Genomic DNA, 6,293 nt, shown 5'->3' with positions numbered 1-6,293 from the left:
GCTGTGTTTAGCAGTACGCTTTAAGTAGGCATGTGTCACCTAGTATTTCTTTATTATCTAACCAGTCTAAAACTTTTTAAAGGAATAGTTCATCTAAAATGAAAATTCTTTCATTATTTACTCAGTTCTTCTAAACTGGTGTGACTCTTTCTATTCTTTCAAAAAGAATACATTTTCAATGCAATTAAAAGGAATGTGCAATTAAGCATTTTAAGCTTTAAAAAGGATGAAAGCACCATAAGGGTATGATAAAAGTGGTCCATATGACTTATGTACTGTATTTCAAGTCTTATGAAACCATATGCTAGCTAATGTGTGAGGAATGGACCAGAAATGCATGTTTTTCAGTGAGCCATATCAATCCATTTTGTGAATGAGCCATTTTGACTGGTTTTGTGAACTGGTTTCAATAGAATGATTCATGAATGAGACATCTCTTATGGCCTCTTATGAATGCACCAAGGACAAATGTAAAGACTTTTAGTTAATAATGACTTAAATGTTGGTCTGTTCCTCACACAAAGCTATTGTATGATTTCAGATGATCTGGAAAATGTGCACAAGTAACATTAAAACATGCATTTTCTGTGAAGCTGCTTTTGAAACAATATGTATTGTGAGAAGTACTATGCAAATAAACTTGAATTGAATTGAAAAGTTGTATAGAACCTTTATGGTGCTTTTACATCCATTTTCTTTTAAACTTGAAAGCATCAGAAAACTATATTTGTAGTTAGTATAGTTTGGTGAACTATTCATTTAAAACTGTTCATTTCTGTTCTAAATAAAGTGAGGCTGAACAAATAAAACAGATCCAGCATGGCTTGTGCTTTTTTGCTGATACGCATACCTGCTCAGAAAGCACCTTGGGCTGGTGAAACTGAAGACCTGCTGACCTGATTTGCCCTTGTTGCTCCTTAATCAAAGTAAACACAAAAAGTCTCTTGAACTCCCCTGTTCACAAGTCTGTCTGTCAGCATCTGAATGTCTATGGGGTAAACCAAATGGTTCATAGTTATTCAGCGGGTGTGGTGCTTTACAAGTAGTCTTTCTTGTGATGCATAGTTCCAGATATATGTAGCCCCACATTTTTAAATGGGTCATGAACTGCATTATTTTATTATTTTATAATGTTTCCTGGGGTACACTTATAAGGTAAGTATGACTTTCACATCAAAAATTGTCATAATTTAGAAATAAAAGGCATTTTTCCTACCCTGATTTTAGCCCTCTGATTTGAACGCTCTGTTTTAAGGGGCTTGTCCTACTGTGAGACTTCAATGTAAACATCCACTGCTGTCATTGGCTAACATCTTTGCATATGAAAATAGCTAAGTATTACATGTGTAAGTCTACCATTACAGTTCTCAAGGTTTACTAATTGTGAAAATTGGTGGTTATAGCATTATATTGAGATCATGGCATGAAAGGTTGCAGTGATGAGCATATAGCCGATGACAGACATGTTGGGTGCATGAATGCAGTGATCTCTTCATTGTAACTTGATTTCTGCACACTAACGAATGCTTTCATCATAAGTAACAGTGCAAACACAATAATGTAAACGAGATTCATTGATTCTAACGGGAGTTTTGGCAAGAGTTCAGAACTCTTCCTCACTGACAAACCTCGCACTGTTTGATTGACAGCTCCAGCGATTGTAAAGGGAGCGTTCTTTGATCACTTTCTACATATAATTTAATCACAGTTTAAATAATTATTTTCATCCTACTAAGAGAAACAATATGAAGTTGACCATTTAGGGTGTTTTCACACCTGTAGATCAATTGCATTGTTCCTAAACAGGGACTTGATGTGTTACAATGTTGCATTTTCTTCTTGGTTCGGTTTCCTTTCACAAGGCAATATTTCAAAGTGTACCAAAATGTGTTTATGCAAGTCACATGCCTGTACAACTGTCCCCTTATTGGTCAGAGTTTGCTCTGCGTCATCCATTATGATTATAATGATTGACAAGTTCGCATCATGAGCATATTGTAGCTTTTTTTTTTTTACCTACTGTCGAGACACACCAAACACTATACGAATGTAGCTGTCATTCTTGTTAAATTATGTACTACATTAGTCCTAATTCAAGCGCAATCTCTCTGTATCTCCCTGCGCTGTCTAATAGACTGTGTCGAGACACATGAAAACACTTGTATATGAATGTTATAATGCAGCTAGAGCGGGAATCAAGGCTTGGTCGGGACAGCGTTCTTGCACAGAGAAGCGCGATTAAACGTTTTAAGATGAAGAGGCGCTCTTGGTTTTTAACTGCAGTATCCTAACTAATTTGCTCTCTCACAGAATCAAACACTGCTGCATTTTATATAACACATTTCCCATTATGAAATATGATATTGTTTGGTTCGTTGGTCCGTTGGGTCGGATTGCTTTCACACCACAAGTGAACCGTTCCCGAGTTCGTTTGCAATTGGGCTGAGACCACCTCGTTCAGGCGATCTCGGAACGATTGTTTTGGTGCGGTCCGAGCGCGATTGCCGTGTTCACATATGCCTAAACGTACCGAGCCAAGGGAGAAAACACACCAGGTTCTGAAACAAATGCTCAGGCTTGAAAACTCCCTTAGTCACTGGTTTGATTTACTGACTATAAACGATTTTGAGACAAAGAACATCTGACTGTACATGAATCAATGCCTACATTACATATCAGAAATTACTGATCACTGGTGATTTTGGCTAGACATGTACACATAATCTGTACACTTACTGGCTACAGTAGTAACAATGTAGATGTAGGAGTTGATATTCTTCTGCAGAGGCGGTCCTTCAACTATCTATGACTAATATATAGGCACATTCCACAACCTGTTATAATCTGGGCTTGGTTTTCTTGTTTTTGGACTAACAAAAAAGCTTTCAATTCTGAAACTTGCAGTATATTCCTGTAGTATGACCATTTGATATATCAAAAACTCAAGGAAAATTTTATTTCTCAATTCATGACCCCTTTAGGCCTGTTTTGCTTATGTTAGGCTGTTAGTCTGTTAGGCTTATGTATTAAAGCAGCTCCACAGTAATAAACAAGAAAATAGTGTTGCAACAGTCTGAATTGTATAAAGCACTATATATATATATATAAATGTTACATGACTTGACTTGTTTCCTCCCCTTGCATTTTAAAATAGCTGCTTTGAAATATATATCAGGGATGGAGGGCTGTGAAACTATAAAAACAGATAAAATGCCACCATATATGTACACTACCATTCAAAAGTTTCAGTATTTATTTTTTTCTAAATGTCTCACATTCACCAAGGCTATAATTATTTGAGCAAAATAAAACAGCAATATTGTGAAATATTATTACACTTTAAAATAACTGTTTTCTATTTTAACATATTTTAAAATGTAATTTATTCCATCAGAATTCTAATATGCTGATTTGAGGCGCAAGAAACATTTCTTATTATTATCAATGTTGAAAACAGTTGTGCTGCTTAATGTTTTTGTGGAAACTGATACATTTTTTTTCTAGATTCTTTGAATACAAAGTTCAAAAGAACAGCATTTATTTGGAAGAAATCTTTTGTAACACAGTAAATGTCTATACTGTCACTTTTGATCAATTAAATGTGTCCTTGCTGAATAAAAGTATTCAATTTCTTAAAAAAAAAAAGAGGAACAAAACATTTAAACAGTACTGTACAGTATATTTGTTTTTTGTATTACATAGCTATTAATGCATTTGTTCCTTTTCTCTTTTTTGATATCTTAAATCCTAAAGCCTATTTATTTGTTCTACTCTTTTGTCCAAATTCAGCTTTGCTTTTGGACTGTATACTTACACAAAATTGGAAAGCTCATGTCTTTGTTCAGATTTAGAGCGAACACTTTTTTTGTAGTAATTCAATCACGGTGTCCACACAAGCACAAACTTCCCCGAGCCAACAGACAGCAGGCCTGCAACAGGGTGTGGCATGTGGTCATCCACATGAGGTCCTTGTTCTGAGAACAGTCACAAGGTGTAATTCTATGCTTTTACAGTCAACTATACATGAATAGACTGCGTTAGCGGACTGTTTTGCATAAGCAAATGATATTCATATCGTCTGCCCATTAGTCTATAAACATAGCTGTTCCTGGCACCTAATTAAACAAGTCACTAGTGATTATTCCGTCAGGATGTTTCCTGTTTGTTGGACAGGGACGATAACCAGCACGGTCCAGAGGGGTCGTGATGTCTTTCCCCCCATGATCTTTACTGAATGTTGATGTTTGTGCCAGTACAGGCGGGGTGGTGAGGTGTGCCTATGACTCCTGCAGTGTGACATTCAGGAGGGGCCTTCTGGCAGAATGGGCCAGCGGCACCGCCTCCTCCGGTTTGTCTTTGATGAACATGTTGAGGTCTCAGCAAGGGGACACGTGGGGTCATGAGATTCTGCCACTGGCGTGTGGAGGTCAGCCTGTTTATCTACTTCCTCTTGCCGGCGTGCCACTACACTCAGATAGGATGCTGGGGGACAAATTTAGACCTCCAGCTCACCCTCCATCTGCCGCGGCTAGCTGTAGGACTGTCTCCATGGGAACCGGAGCCAGGTTGCCAAGAGTAAGAGCTGGAAAGAGAAGCACTAACTCTTTATCCGTCATTCTGCTCAACTAATAATAAAAAAAACACAATTTTAATGGGCCGGACATGATGAAGACAATGAATAATATTTCATATACAGCGTGATTGGATTATTATGATCACTTAAAAGCCATAACACTGCCATCAATTTTGTATTGTAATTATACAAGCATTAGACAAAATTAGCTTCTTGAATCAAGATGGTCTCCTTATGTATTACAGTCTTGACAAGCTGCCATGTGGCCTCTAGGGTCCTTGAATCTACTCTCAACTCCATTAAAGACCCCTTGTTCCACAGCAGCAGGGTCAGCTCACCTGGAAACCACTAGAAGCGAGCCAATCACATCCAGTCAGGAGATATTTATATCATTCTTGGTGGAGCAATTAACATACGACGAACAAGGTGACATTTCTGTTATCAAATCTGGCGAGTTGTCACTAGGACAGTGGGAGGCAGAGAAAAAAAAAAAAAAAAAAAAGAGCTTTAAAATGTGTTTTTCCACTCCTGTCTATAAGCTTCTGTGGGCTATTCTAAGAAATGGCTCGGCGGTTTTGTTTTTTCCTATACTCAAGCACATTCATTTTACATTATCTTCTCAATGTGTGAGATTTGCATACGAATGCTGGTTTACTATTTCATCCATGATACATGATCCAGATCAGATTACTATGCCAGCAAATCTTAAAAGTGAAACCAAAACTATGTTACCATTTTTCCTTGAATTTTAGAGCAGTCTATTTTCTGTTTAAACATTTGTGCAAGATTAATACTAACTACACTTTAAAGAGTTAGTTCACCCAAAAATGAAACAAATTGTCATTGAGACTTTTTTGAAACACAAATTGATATTTTAATGAAATCTGAGAAATTTTCTGTCCCTCCATTTACAGTCCATGCAACTACAACTTTTGTCGCTTCAAAAAGTTCATAAAGCGATCATAAAACTAATGAATCAAGCAGTTTAGTCCAAATTTTCTGAGGAGATTCAATCACTTATATGATGAACAGATTGAATTTAGCCTTTTATTCACATAAACATCAACCATAAGTTTGCTTGCCGCATAAGAAAAAGCAGAAGCTCAAATGCGCTGCGTAACACACGAGAATGAACCTCATTGGTTCTCCTGCATTAGATAAAACTTTTAGAACCAATCCATTAAAAGGTTCTTTATAGTGGAAAAAAAAATGGTTCTTTCGAATTTTTTTTTCTTTCTTTTTTTTTTTTCAATGTCACTAAGAAAAAAAAGGTTATTCACTGGTTCTCTGGGGGACTAAAAAAAACTTATTTTGACACTTTGTAAAACCCCTTTTGAAACCTTTATTTTTAAGAGTGTAGGTGGTTGTTTACTGGTGTTTTGTCTTAGATTAGTGAAAATAATAAATCTCATTGCTTAAAGTAATGGCAAAAGTGAAAAGTTATTTTATTTTACTTTTATGTTTATATTTTTAACTTTTACATTAATGTAAATTAGGTAACAGGAAGTGAGTGAAGTGTCAGTACAGCAGGGTCTGTATGTCAGCTTGAGGACGTCCCAGCTGTTTGATACTCCCTCTTCCTCCATATGTTTGAGAGAGAGAGCGAGAGAATAAAGAGATGGTATCTTGCATCATCTTTTGTCACATTCTCCTTGTGCCTTCAGTTCATTCTTCACTTGACCTCTGTCTGGATTTGTTTTTTCTCTGTTTCTCTGTTGTT

The 6,293-nt window shown here is 36.5% G+C and overlaps 1 protein-coding gene across 5 annotated transcripts in view; it reads left to right on the top strand.

The window, feature by feature from the left end:
• Positions 1-6,293, top strand: part of LOC125244068 (transcription factor HIVEP3) — a 73,467-nt gene that overhangs the window by 47,943 nt on the left and 19,231 nt on the right. Inside the window, exon 1 of one of the 5 annotated variants that reach the window (XM_048154005.1) lies at positions 4,624-4,999. The exons of the other annotated variants lie outside the window; for them this stretch is intronic. The gene's annotated coding sequence lies outside the window, so the exon portion shown is untranslated. Of the gene's footprint in view, positions 1-4,623; positions 5,000-6,293 lie in introns of those variants that run through there. 5 annotated transcript variants of the gene reach the window in all.

The sequence above is a fragment of the Megalobrama amblycephala genome, linkage group LG13 (assembly GCF_018812025.1).
Source record: "Megalobrama amblycephala isolate DHTTF-2021 linkage group LG13, ASM1881202v1, whole genome shotgun sequence".
Taxonomy (NCBI): domain Eukaryota; kingdom Metazoa; phylum Chordata; class Actinopteri; order Cypriniformes; family Xenocyprididae; genus Megalobrama; species Megalobrama amblycephala.
The sequence above is the reverse complement of the archived record's forward strand: the minus strand, read 5'-3'. Positions and strand labels throughout refer to the sequence as shown.